Genomic DNA, 12,972 nt, shown 5'->3' on the forward strand with positions numbered 1-12,972 from the left:
CACACTTACGCAGATGCCTCAAGCAGAGACGCAGAACGGTTGTTGCTGTCCTTGTGGCCTGCAGGGAGTATCCCCATGGATAGACCCCGCGGAGGGACGTGGGGTGCCAAGGGCAGGCAGGGGGACACGCACTCCCGAAAACCTGCTGGCATCCTCGCTGCTGCCTCCCCAGGGGATGGGGAAGGGGGTTTCTGTCCTCATGGGCAGCAGTGCCTGGGGCCACCAGGAAAAAACATGCAGGATTGATGTCAGAGTGACACAGCCCTGAATTTTCCCGTTTTTAGGTGACTGCTTTCTTTGGTTTAAGAGACACACACATGTGGAGGGGTAAAGCAAATCCAGTGTCACTTTTTCCCTGAAATGATGCCGACAGGATCATAGACGGAGATGGGACTTGACGTATCTACCGTATTTCATCTCCTGCCCTCGATAAAGCTTAGAGAAGATTTGTAAGGAATCATGGACATTAGGATGCAGAGGTACTTAAATAATAACCAAAACTACCCACCCCTGGCACAAGTAAAGCCCAGGGCAAATGCGGTGTTGTCGGTGCAATTAATGCTGAAGACGTGATATAATAAGAACAAAGCCAGATTATGTACAAGCTTTCTGTATATTGTAACAAATGTTGTGTCTTTCTGCAAACTAAACCATCTCTTAACACTTTCAGTAGGTACTAATGCTTTTTTTGCCCTAAGTGGAATGTATTGCTGCTGTACTGTGGACACACGCTCACTTTTACTTGGTATCAGCAAAGCGCACCGTAGGGAACGGGATTTAAAAGTTCTGAACAATGGTGATTGTTGTTTATCAGTAAATACCTCATCCACCTCCTCCTCCCTTTGGAGGGCAAAGAGAATTTGCTCCAAGAGGAAAAATTAAGAACATCCTAAGTAACCTATTTCAGTGCTTGAAAACTGACTTCCAATGGATACGAGGAGTGAAAAGGACTCTGGATTTCTTATGTTGATGCACCATCTGGATGGAGCACTGGCCCGGCGCTTGGGATGCCAAGACTTTGTCCGCCTTGCCACGTGGCGCCTGGTAACTCACTGCATCTCCCTGTTCCTCCACTTTCCCTCTGCATAAAAAAAAATAACAATTCTGTTCCTCGTTGTAAAGTGTAAGCTGATGAATCATGCTGTATTAGCGCTAGATCTGTTAACTTACCATTCTCCCAGAGGAAATTATGTGAGAGCGTCAGAGTACATATTAAAAAAAAAAAAAAGCACACCAGGATTTCTTCTCATTATTTTATTTGCATCTGTAAAATCGGAACACATGTCATTATTTTCTTCAGCTGAAACAGAACTACGATTTTTTGGTTTTCTTTCTCTTAAGAGCTGACGAACTGGTGCCAGAAACGGTGGTGGAACCTCAGGTCTGAATAGATTTTGGGAAGGGAAAGGGAAGGGACGGGAAAGGGAAGGGAAGGGGAAGGGGAAGGGGAAGGGGAAGGGGAAGGGGAAGGGGAAGGGGAAGGGGAAGGACGAAGCGGTGCACAGCACCCCAAATCCAGAAGGGCAGCAAGGTTGGGGAATTACAGCAGTGACCATCTCTGACCCGTGAAAGCAGCAGCACAGCGAATCCCAGAGGTAATTAGAAAAATATCAGGTGTCTGGCAGCCTGCTCGATTGCTTGAATGTCTCTCACGCTTTACCCTGCTGCTGGAGAAATCCAGGGCTGTTTCCTTCTCTTCCCCCTCCCCCCTTTTTTTTTATCTTAGAGAAAGGTGCCAGCCCAGAAACCCCTACTCATTGAAACGGTTTAAGAGCTGTCTTCTCTCTGTCGTCCTCCTTTTGTTTTGAAATTTTCTCCAAGAACTGCTTATTCTGAGAAGTGCAATAATAAAACGAATGACACGGTCACTTTGAATTCTGCAGCATCTTTTACCCACCCCCTCTCGTCTCCAGAGTCGGTTGGGAGGGTGATACACGCACTGCGATAGCGCAAACAAACATCTGCTCCAGTGGGTGTGCGCTTACTCACTCCAACATGCTCTTGAATCTAATTGGGAATTTCCAGGCATATATTGCTCACGCTCTTTCCAAAATAACTTTTGTAAGTATAAAGTGTATGACTTAATCATCCTTTTAATCCAGCAAAAGCTGTGCTATATCTGCTCAATCACGAGATATTTATTTCTGTCCTGGATATTCAGGATGGAATATTTTTGTATTTTCTTTTTTTTTTTTTCCACAACTGCCAAGAGGAATTTCCAGCTTAAAGAAGTAAAGCAGTTGATTTTTCGCACAGATCAGCAATGCAGAGAAGATTTAGCAGAATGGCTGTCCCAGGGAGAGGGCAGGCTGCGGCCGCTTCTCTTCGGTTGGGTCAATCCAGAGCTTCACACAACATCGAAGCTCACAAGTACAATAGCACAAGTGTCCTGCAGCTCAGAGTTTGGATGCACACACCAGATAGCCAGGACCAGTATTACTCCACCGTGTCTCCTTCTTGGCGTGGCTGAGACCAAGCAGTTCGCCCACGCAGGCGCCAGCCCAGGTGGTGGGATGCTGTTGACCGTCCTGGTCATGCAGTTGGCCGTGCTGGTGTGAATTTTGGCAGGTCATTTTAGTCAGGTCTACAGCGCAGAGAGCAGCGCAGAGAGCCGTGGGTAAGGGTGACCCAGGCAGGTGCACGTGGCGCAGCCGGTGACATCTGGTCCCTCTCCATAGCCATTAGCAGGTGGTGCACACCTTCTCAAGAGGGTTTCTGAGTGCTGCGTGCAGGTGCCCGTTTGGTTCATGTTCCCGAACTGTGCCGGGATAGCAGCCCAATTGCCAGAGGGAAGGCAGCAATGCCATCTGACTAGTGCGCAAATGCCACAGGACCTCCCGGCCTGCTGTGGGAACCAGGGGTGTATGTCTCAGCCCGCTGACATGGACGCGGCTCTGCCTGGGATGAGAGGGAAAAGGCACACAAAAAATACCCAATTCCAGAAGTGCAGTGGCCTGTAGGAAATTCAGCAATTCAGCTTTGCCTCTAAAGGAGATGTCACTGGAGCTACTGGGGGTATTGGCCAGCACACCTGATGTGTGGTGAGGAGACCCGAGCAGGGCACCTCTGCCAGAGCCACCACAAGGAGAGAGGAGGAGCCACCGAGAAAGAGCCCCTCTGCTCTCCATCACCCCTCCAGGCGCCTGCCAGGCACCCGGGGCACGGCTGCTCTCTTGCAGCTGCGAAGCAGAAGGCTGATCATTCACCAAGTCCTTCCCCCTAAATAAAATGAAATCAAATGCAAGTAAAAGTGGATTTTAATTATTTTTTTCTTTACATGGAGAGTAAGCTTTTAAGTGCTTCTTGCAACAGTGAACATAAGGAATTTTTTACAATACAGCATTTCAGCAAAAGTTTCAGTCACTGTGATTTGACTGGAAGAGAAAGTCATACAGATATTGGCAGATGAGTGGAAGGAATCTCTACTTAAAATTCCACCTGTTTCACTCGTTATCAAAGGGTGGGCATTTAACAGCGGAGGCTGTCTTGGCAGTTTCACCAAAATGGTACCTTTTAGTCAAATAGCAGAATGTTTTAGGTGATATATTCTAGAAATATGGTGAAATAGAAAATACTAGTCACAAAGTCATGGCAGATTTTTACGGAAGAAAACCGTTAGAAGAGGCTACAAGAAAGTGAAACGTCTACAGCAATCCAAAGATGAGCTGGTATGGCTTGCCTTCTATATTGATTTTGCTTTCTGCTTAGCAACAGGATTTCATGCTGGTTATATAAAAATACAGAGAAACCTGCAAAGATTATCTTGCTGTTGCAAAAACACGCAACAAAATTATTTATGATAACCTGATCTAGAAATGTTGCTGGTATTAATCTTAGATGGAATTGTTATTAACTTGGAAGATTCAAACAACAAAATACAGACCCAGGTATTTGATCTGTGGGGAACTAACTGGAAGCACTTGCTTGTGTCTGCAAAAGGCTTTGTCTTTAATTTGATTAAATAAATCTTTGTGTGGAGTCCTGTTCAAACATATCACAGAGAACAGAAGACAGAAGACAAAGAAGACAGGGAGGAGGAAAGCAGCTCAGAAAAGCGGGCTGTCCATGATGGCATACTTCAGAGAAGAGGGTTTATTAAACATTATATAAATCTTCAAGATAAAGCAATTATTTCTATTTATGTAGTTCCACGCAGCTTCTCAGCAATGTTATGGTATTATACCTTTTGGCCTAGGTTGTTCTGGCTATAAATAACGCCCAATCTGATGGCTGTCGCAGGACGGCTGAAACATTTATTCGAGACGATTGGCCTGAAGTTTCAAATGCATTTGCTTTGATTTCACTAACCTTTTGTGTCTCCTTTCTAATCATACTCGATTGAGTGTATTCCCCAGAAAGCACATTTTTGCCTGTGGCTAGACACCATCATCCTGGAAGATGCTTAACGTTTTCAGCTGTCACTGGAATTAAGTTTGCCTTGTTGGGAGCTGCATTTTCTTCGCTTACGCCATCAGCCTCATTTGCCCCACGTGGTCCTCCCCCATCCCATGGCACTGTGCCCTACCTGAACTGTCTTTTCTTAGAGGAGAGGCTGGAAGATTGCTCTTCCCTGGACCCCGCAGTGGTAGCTAGGGAAATCACAACATGCCTTTTGTGTGCAGGAGCAAGAAATTTCTGCGACTGTTTGGCATGAGAAAGGTGATTTAGGGAAGACTGCTTTTAAGACATACACTCCTCTCCTCCTTTTGTGGCTTCCCGCAAATATAGGATGAGAATAAATCATCCAGTGACATTTGAAGCTGGTATTTTTATAAATTATAAAGGAAATAGTTCTTCAGATAGCTGGAAGTCACCTTATGGCATTTAATATTAAAGAAGAGTCACAGAGCTGGGCTCAGCTTACATGCTCAGTTCAGTAATCCAAATACTTGTGCCCAGCGGTAGTTTTCCTGCCTGTTTAAAGAGCACAGCGTCCCCCTCGGTGCCCCACCGGCCCAGCTCATGGCTCCTCAGGAGACCGCTGGTTCTGTATTGCTTGCAGGATCAGCACTCTCATACGCCAGCTGAGACGGTAAAGGTGGGGAAGGGGTCTCGTTTCTCTTCCTGGCACCCCTGTCTTTAATGCAAGTGTTGAATGTCCTAAATCTTGACATGCACAACACCTTTGTGATCATTTATATATGCTGACGGGATATTGTAGTGGGCTGACCCCAGCCAGCAGCCAAGCATCCATCCTGCCTTTCACTCGCTCCCCTTTCCTGGGGAATGGTGAAAAAAAATCAAAGGCAGGCAAAAAGATTCACGGGTTGAGATAATGGAGTTTAATAAGAAAAGCAAAAGATGCGCACACAAGCAAAGCAAAATAAAGACTTCATTCACTACGTCCCATCGACAGGCAGATGTCCAGCTGCTTCCTGGGAAGTGGAGCTTCAGCTCGGTTAACGGCTACTTGTGAAGACAAATGCCATAATCACTAACATCCCCCCTTCCTCCTCCTTTCCCTGAGCTTTTGTTGCAGACCGTGACGTTATATGGCACGGGATATCCCTTTAGTCAGCTGGAATATCTCCCTGTTCCCTCCCAACTTCCATCCCAGCCCCAGCCTCCTTGCTTTGGGGCAGGGCGGAAGACATAAAGAAACCCTCAATGCCGTGCGAGCACCGATCAGCAATAGCCAAAACACCAGTGCGTTACCAACACTGGTTTAGCCCTAAACGCGAAGCACAGCACCATACAGGCTGCTATGAGGACACTGACCTCCACCCCAGCCAGACCTGGTACCGACACCAAAAAAGACTGTGGCGGGTTGACCTCAGTTGACTGCCAGATGCCAACCAAGCCACTGTCTCACTCCCCTTCTTCAACGGGGCAGGGGAGAAATAAGATGGAAAAGCTCATCGGTAGATAAAAAGACACAGACGTCACTCACTGTTTACCATCACAGGCGAAACGATCATCACTTGGTGAAAATTAATTTGACATCGCTGACTAGAAATGGAGAATAGTTAGAAACAAAGATGAAAGCTAATAACATCTTCTCCCTTCATCCTGGGCTCAACTTCACTCCTTCATTCCTGACTCCTCTCCCTCCTCCCACCTGAGTGGTGTCGGGGGATGAGGAATGGGGACTGTGGTCAGTTCATAAGATGCTCTCTGACACTCCTTCCTCCTCACACTTTTCTCCTGCTCCAGCGTGGATCCCTGCAGGCCTTCAGGAAAAACCCATGCCAGTGTGGGTCCTCTTCACGTTCCTGACTGAGAACCAGCTCCTGCATGGGTGCCTCTCCCCAAACCAAAACATTCCCCATACCAAAATCAAAGTATCATCACCACCACAACAACAAAGGTGGACAATTTACACACACAATAAAACTCCACCACCTGACCCCTCACAACATTACAACAACAAAAGATTCCCTGCAGTTATTCCACTCTCCGGAGATGTCCATCCAGTCCAAGTTTTGTCCATTGCCTCTCTCAATTGCTGTTCTTTATCCGAAATTCCCGATCAGACCCTTCCTCCTCCTAACTAGAGGGAAAGGGAGACCCTGGTGCACCTAGGTGCCATCCTCTGGTTCTCCCTGACCAGTGGGAGGACGTGAGGACGTGAGACGGTGAACCCACCTCTAAGCTGGAAGCCCACAAACACAAGCTGAGGGGGAAGACAGCTGCTCAGAGGGGGTTACCTCTTCCTTATGATTTGATGGCATGGATCCATCCACCACTGTGCCCAGCGCTTCTCTGTGACTACTGGGGTGATGACTGTAGCTGGGGCTTGGGCCACTATCTCACCCATGGCACGCTCAGAGGTGGTCTGGGTGCCTGTCCCAACCACGCTCCTCCGATGGTGACGAATGGAGGCACGGCAGGCACAGCCCAAGCCCAGCAGAGTGGTCGGAAGTCTGGGTCTCCCTGAAGTCAGCAGGGCCAGGGCAGCTCAGCTGGTGTGGCACGGGACACTCAACCACAGGGCCACGGGTTTAAGCCCATGGAGGGGGGAGGAGCTGTTTTACTTCTTACCTTTGCTTCTCACCGTCCTACTCTATTTTGAGTCAGCATTTAATTATTGCCAATGAAATTGGATTAATTAAATAAAATTTAATTAATTTTCCCCAAGTCGTATGTGTTTTGCCCGCGTCAGTAACTGACAAGGGATCTCCCCGTCCTTATGTCGGCCCGTGAGCTGCAGCAGCTTATTTCTGCCCCCGACCCTGCTGAGGAGGAGCAGTGAGAGAGCGGCTGGGGGGGGGTGCTGGGCAGCCAGCCAAGGGCAACCCACCACACACAGGGAGATACTTCATAACTTTGTACCCTTAATGCTGAATACCCTTTTTACTTAGGGCAACATCTTGGTTTTGCTATTTTGGAATTCTGTTTCCTGAAGTGCAGAGGGTTTTTGAAAAGCCCAGTAAAAATCCTCTGGGGGAAGAATTCATCAGTCCCACAGATGCAGAGCCTAGCACAGGCACCTTCAGTGGGCTAAGTAGGTACAGGAGATAAGAGAAAGATGTTACTCGGCAATTCCTTTCTGTGAAGTCTAATGAGGAGACAGTGTGGTCCCACATGGCACGGAGGTAGGCAGACAGACCTGATATTGGGCAGTTTTAGATGGAGGTGGTGTGTACCTGTGTGAATCTGCTGCGGAAATCCTCTGATTTTACTACTGCATCTTTAAAGCATCTTCTAAAATGCATACCCTATCCCTAAAAATTGTATCTGCTTTGGCTGCCGCACTGCTCGGCACTGGTGAAAATGCCCCCAATAACAGACATGACATGCGTGCCCAGAAGGGATGGCTCTGTATTTAAACAGCAGCTTTGGTCAGGGGTGAGTGATTTCCTCTGAAATGCCATTGCTTTATCACCGCTGAACCTCAGCTCAAAGAATATTTAAAAACTCTTTTCCAACTGTCAGTGCTGCTCCAGTAGCTCAAACACTTGCACCTTTCAAGCTGGATTTTAATCATTTGATATGAATCAGCACTTGACTCATTAGACAGAAGTACACAGGTAGCCCTCGAAAGCACCCGAAAGGAGAACGCGCGGCGGAGTGTCACTCAGCGGTGCGGGATGTATAGCACCAGCACCCGAAATGCCGCCCCGAGGAGGAGCAAGCGCAGGCACAAGCCTTGCCCATCCACAGCCTGATGCTGCTTCGGCTGTACTGCTCAGACCAACACGGGGACATTTTAATTTCAGTTTAAGGACGTTTAGACTTAAATTTAATCTTCATTGACCTAATGCAAAGTTAGGCGTTTTAAGCTGAAACAAGGATGAGAGGATTTTCCCTGTTTGAACAAATCAGCCTGATTTCAGGCGTGCTTTACAGAGGGTAGGTGCATCTCCTGGCGAGGTGACCTCGGACACTGACATGGCCTCAGGAGGGCAGTGGGACACCATCCCCCCCCGGTCAGGTGGAACACAAAGAAACACCCTGGGAAGATGGAGGTGAAAAAACCACGCTGCTTCCATGCTGTGTTCACCTCCCCTTGGGGTCACCAACAAAAGCAACTTGGTAGGTGACAGGCACTGCTCTCCCCTCTGTGACGGGCTGACCACCTAACATCTGCCGCTACCTGCATGGAAAGGGTTGTCAGGCGTTGGAAGAGGCTGCCCAGGGCAGTGGTGGAGTCGCCATCCCTGGAGGTACTTAAAGGACATGCAGACGTGGTGCTGAGGGACATGGGTTAGTGGTGGACTTGGCAGTGCTGGGTTTATGGTTGGACTTGATGGTCTAAAAGGTCTTTTCCAACCTCAGTGACTCTATTCTGTTCTATGATTCTTTTCCCTTACATGTGTACGTTATGGGCCCCGCACTGACTTTGGTAGGAAGCACTTGAAACGTAGTTTCTCACAGTTTTCTTCCGTGAAACTACCCTTTTCTCACACAGGAAAACTTGAAATTTTATCCTAAAATCATCATTTATTGTCACTTTTTATTACTTACTCAGAGGTTCCAAAAAATAAGAAAGAGAGAAAGAAAAAATATTTTTTCCCCTAGCTTTTTCTATTGCTCTGAGTGGGGTTTAATCTGTTTACCCGTGTATTTTTACTCTCCTCTCATGTATTCATACTCTCTGTTCTTTCCGGTCTTTTCTCTTTTTCATCACACTTGAAATGGAACACGAAGAGGAAGAACACTGTATGAGAGCCATTTAAAAATAATTAATCAGTGTACTCAGTCTTCTAAAAAGACCTCTACAAAACCACCCCCTTTAAATTAAAAGTGTAACGAAAACAGTAATTTTGAATTCTCAGCAGCATTTTCATCAATGCTAAATATTATTTATGGTGTTATTAAAATACGTCAACAATTTATGAATTTATCAGTCCTTGCTTAGGGATTTATTGAAGAGCTTGCTGGTGAGGAGGACAACGAAGTCCTTTACTGTAGGTAAAATATTAAAAGTATAACCCACAGTATAATTTATAAAGATGTAGAATTTCAAAATGATGGGGTTTGTATCTATGCAGCTGAAGTTGATAAAGCGTTTCCCTAAGATATTTCCTTCCTTTGATCATCTCTGTTATCTGGACTACGAACAAACAGGACATGAACTTGCAACTGTGCCTCTTCCTATTGCCAGCAGTAAAATACTTTGGGGGGGGGGCCTTTGTCTCTGCCAAATAATGACATTATTGCTGTTTTTCTGGGGGTTTCCACCTCTCCTACAGCCCTGCCCGTGCATTTTCCAGGCTTTTTGCTTGAATTAGCTCGAGCTGTAGAGTAAACAGAATTAGCCAGGTTGGTACAAATGGACGGTTGTTCACCAACTGCTTCCTGCCTGCCGGAGAGCGTGCGGCGGGTAATGCCTGGTGTCATTAGGCCCCTATTTAACCGCATGTATGGCTGGGAGGGCATGTTTGTGTTTCATTTATACAGATATGATTAGCTGTTCTCAGTGCTCGTCCGCCGTAAAACTGAAAATGTGTCATGCGCTATTACCCAAGCAAATGTAATGCCCCGAAAATAAACATGCCCCACTAGTTTGCAGGCAGTAATCGACGGAAAAACAGGTGTTTCCCATATTCTGTGTGATTGCCTACACATATGGCTTCTTTTATACTATCCTTCAATTACTTGGTAGTGTCGGCTCCTGCAGAAAAAGAAATAGTGTTACCGAAAAAGAGTGGGTTTCAAGAGTGTTCTTTGGTCCACGGCCAAATGAAATATAAGCAGCGCAGCCCTTTTTAGTATTTAAATAATTAAACTACAGCAGCTACCACATCCACTTTAGCCATCAAACTGCGTTTCCAGCGACTCTCATTCTAAAATGCGGTGCTCTGACTTGGCAAATTAAAGCTACATATCACACAAATTCCCATTTGAATGGTGTTAACATTCTCAAATTGGACCTTTCAAATAGAATCAGTAAAATAGTATCGACACCTGCGTAACCAGTTGGTTTTATACTTTACAACCTGAAGTTTTGTCTTGCAGAAGCATTTAGCCCCCAACGGCTGTGTAAGACCTACTGACCCCGCAGTGTCAAAAACAGACAGATTTTTACAATGAGGTGCGGGCAGAAATGCCGGCGGTCACTTTATAGAAGAGGTCTTCTGCAACGCATTGTTCTTCTGGGTAGTGCTCTCGGAGGAGAAATAAAAAGAGGAGGAAAGCATTGCTCCCCACGGGGACCAGCACAGAGCAGGTCTTCAGCCGTCAGGTTGAAAGCCAGAGGTTTTCTGCAAAATTCTGCACAACTGGCAGCGAACTGGCAGGACAGTGCGAGAGCCACCCTCAAATTGCAAACGCTGGTGGTGGGCAGGAGCCAAAACACTGAGTCAAGGGTGGGGTCTGATCCCCCCCCGTATTGACCTCTTCCCCCTTGCTGTGTCTCCAACTCTGCATCACTGCTTCCTCCAGGGCAAGGCTTGCAGGGGACGGGTCTCCGGTTCGGCCATCAGTGGTGGCGGAAGATCCCTGGGACCAAGACATGGGTCCACCTTCCTCTTCCAGTTCCGCGGCAGGGTGCAGGGAGGCAGTGACATGTCCAGAATCTCGCTTTCCTAAATGTGCCTTTTCTGGCTTCCCAGACAGGGCTTGTCCTTTACCCATGAAGGATGAACAATATTTTAACCTAATTCAGTTCACACATTGAAAGAAAGCTCTGCGGGTCGAGACAAAAATGCTTAGTTTCATTTTGCAAAATCAAATGGGTTGACTTCATGAAGTGACATCAGAGATGTATTTGCTGTCTGGCTTTTACCTTGTGACTGATTCGAAATGAAATGTCATTACATAATACCCTTCTTCTTCAAAAATATTATTTCAAAATAATATGATAAAATGACGACATTCTGCAGAAACCCTTTCATTTTTTCTGCAGATAAACTTAATTCTTTTACCTGCCTTTGGTTTTCCTTACGCTCTGTATCTGTTTACCTCTGCTCCTTTGTTATTCTCCTTGGTAAGAAAGACAATCGCTCCTCTCCTGCAAGGTACACAAAGATGAAAGAATGCGACTTTATTTCTTTATAACTTCCTGGGGTGGTTTCATTTTGGTGACAGCTTTCTCACTTCACCGGTTGCAGGGTTTTGTGCCTCTGCTTCCCACCTCATAATCAACATATTTCTCAGGATTCTGGCTGCCGTTCAGAGGCGGTGAAGATTTTGAACTCCCCCCCCGCAGGACAGGTTTTGCCCGACGGCGCGGTTCTGACTGACGGGACGGGTCGGTGGCCAGCGTGGACGCAGCGAAGCCACACGGGACCAGCTGGAGCCAAGGGCAGGTCCTACGGCAGCCCCAGCCTGGTGGCTCCTCCCGGCCCCCGAGTCGCCGCAGCAGTCGGGATCGGGCATCTGGAGTGATGCCACAGCTGTTAAGCAGAGAGCTGGGCTCAAAAATACGGACTTGAGCCTTGAATATGAGAATTGCCAGGTCTAAATGCGTTGACCCTACTAACGAGCAAGGAAATAGGGTGTTGCATGGAAGTGCTCGGCTTTTCAAAACCACTGTGCTTCCCTTTTTCGTGGACATCTTTTTAAAGGGTGAGAATTGCAGGTACAAAAACACAGCCATGGCCTGAAACCTTTGGCAATGGGTAAGAAAAAGCCAATCAGTTAAACTCCTAACCGTGAGAGAGCAGGAACGTTGCCCGTGGCTACAACGGAGTTAAGGTTTCATGTGGGGTGTGTAAGGACATTTCCAGTATCATTTTCATCCAGGTGTCCTGGAACAAGTTACCGAACATTAACACAAAGTTCTTCAAAATGCCCCTGTGAGCTACGTGTGCTACAGGGGAGGCATCCAGAACGTAAATGGGTGAAGGTATGTATTTAGAATTGCTGAAGAAATATGAGATTTGAGAAAAGACTCCTGCCCCATGTGTTCTGATTTCAAGTTCATTTACACTGTTGTAACATACTTCTCTGAATAAAAAATATTTTAATAGAATTACTGATGAGTTACGCCCTCATTAGCTCAAAATCAAGACCGAGGAGCTTCATTCACAGCTCTCCTGCAACTGGTGGCTGCAATCCTTTGCGGGCTGGGATTTCATACTCAGCATTACACACTGTATTGATGGGTATCTTACCTACGCGCAAGGAAACATATTGCACTTGGTCTACAAGAAGACACTTCGGCTTGGAAAATGTAATGATTCCCACTCACTGCCACACACGGAAAAAAAACCTCAAGAGCTGCTTTACTAACAATTCTCTACCAGGTGCAAAGAGGTCCTTAGCAGAACGTAGATCCTGCAGAAGCACATCAACCTTAAATACCATGTTAAAATGAACTTATACACTAGAAATAATATTTTTATAATTAGTCTTGCATTTGCTTCTGATTTTACATTCAGGCAGAGTACCACTGGGTGCACTAGGGGCTAAATAAATCTTCCACTGATAAACAACAAACCGAAATTGCTTATGGAGCGTGAAACAATTACCTTTAACTCCACCTGATGCTGCTGAGCAAGTTGTTCCTTTTTATCGTGCTATTATTAGATGGGGCTGTAGTGCGCTGGGCAGCATCCTTCGTTAATGGATGGGACACCCAAGTTT

The sequence above is a fragment of the Chroicocephalus ridibundus genome, chromosome Z (assembly GCF_963924245.1).
Source record: "Chroicocephalus ridibundus chromosome Z, bChrRid1.1, whole genome shotgun sequence".
NCBI lineage: Eukaryota > Metazoa > Chordata > Aves > Charadriiformes > Laridae > Chroicocephalus > Chroicocephalus ridibundus.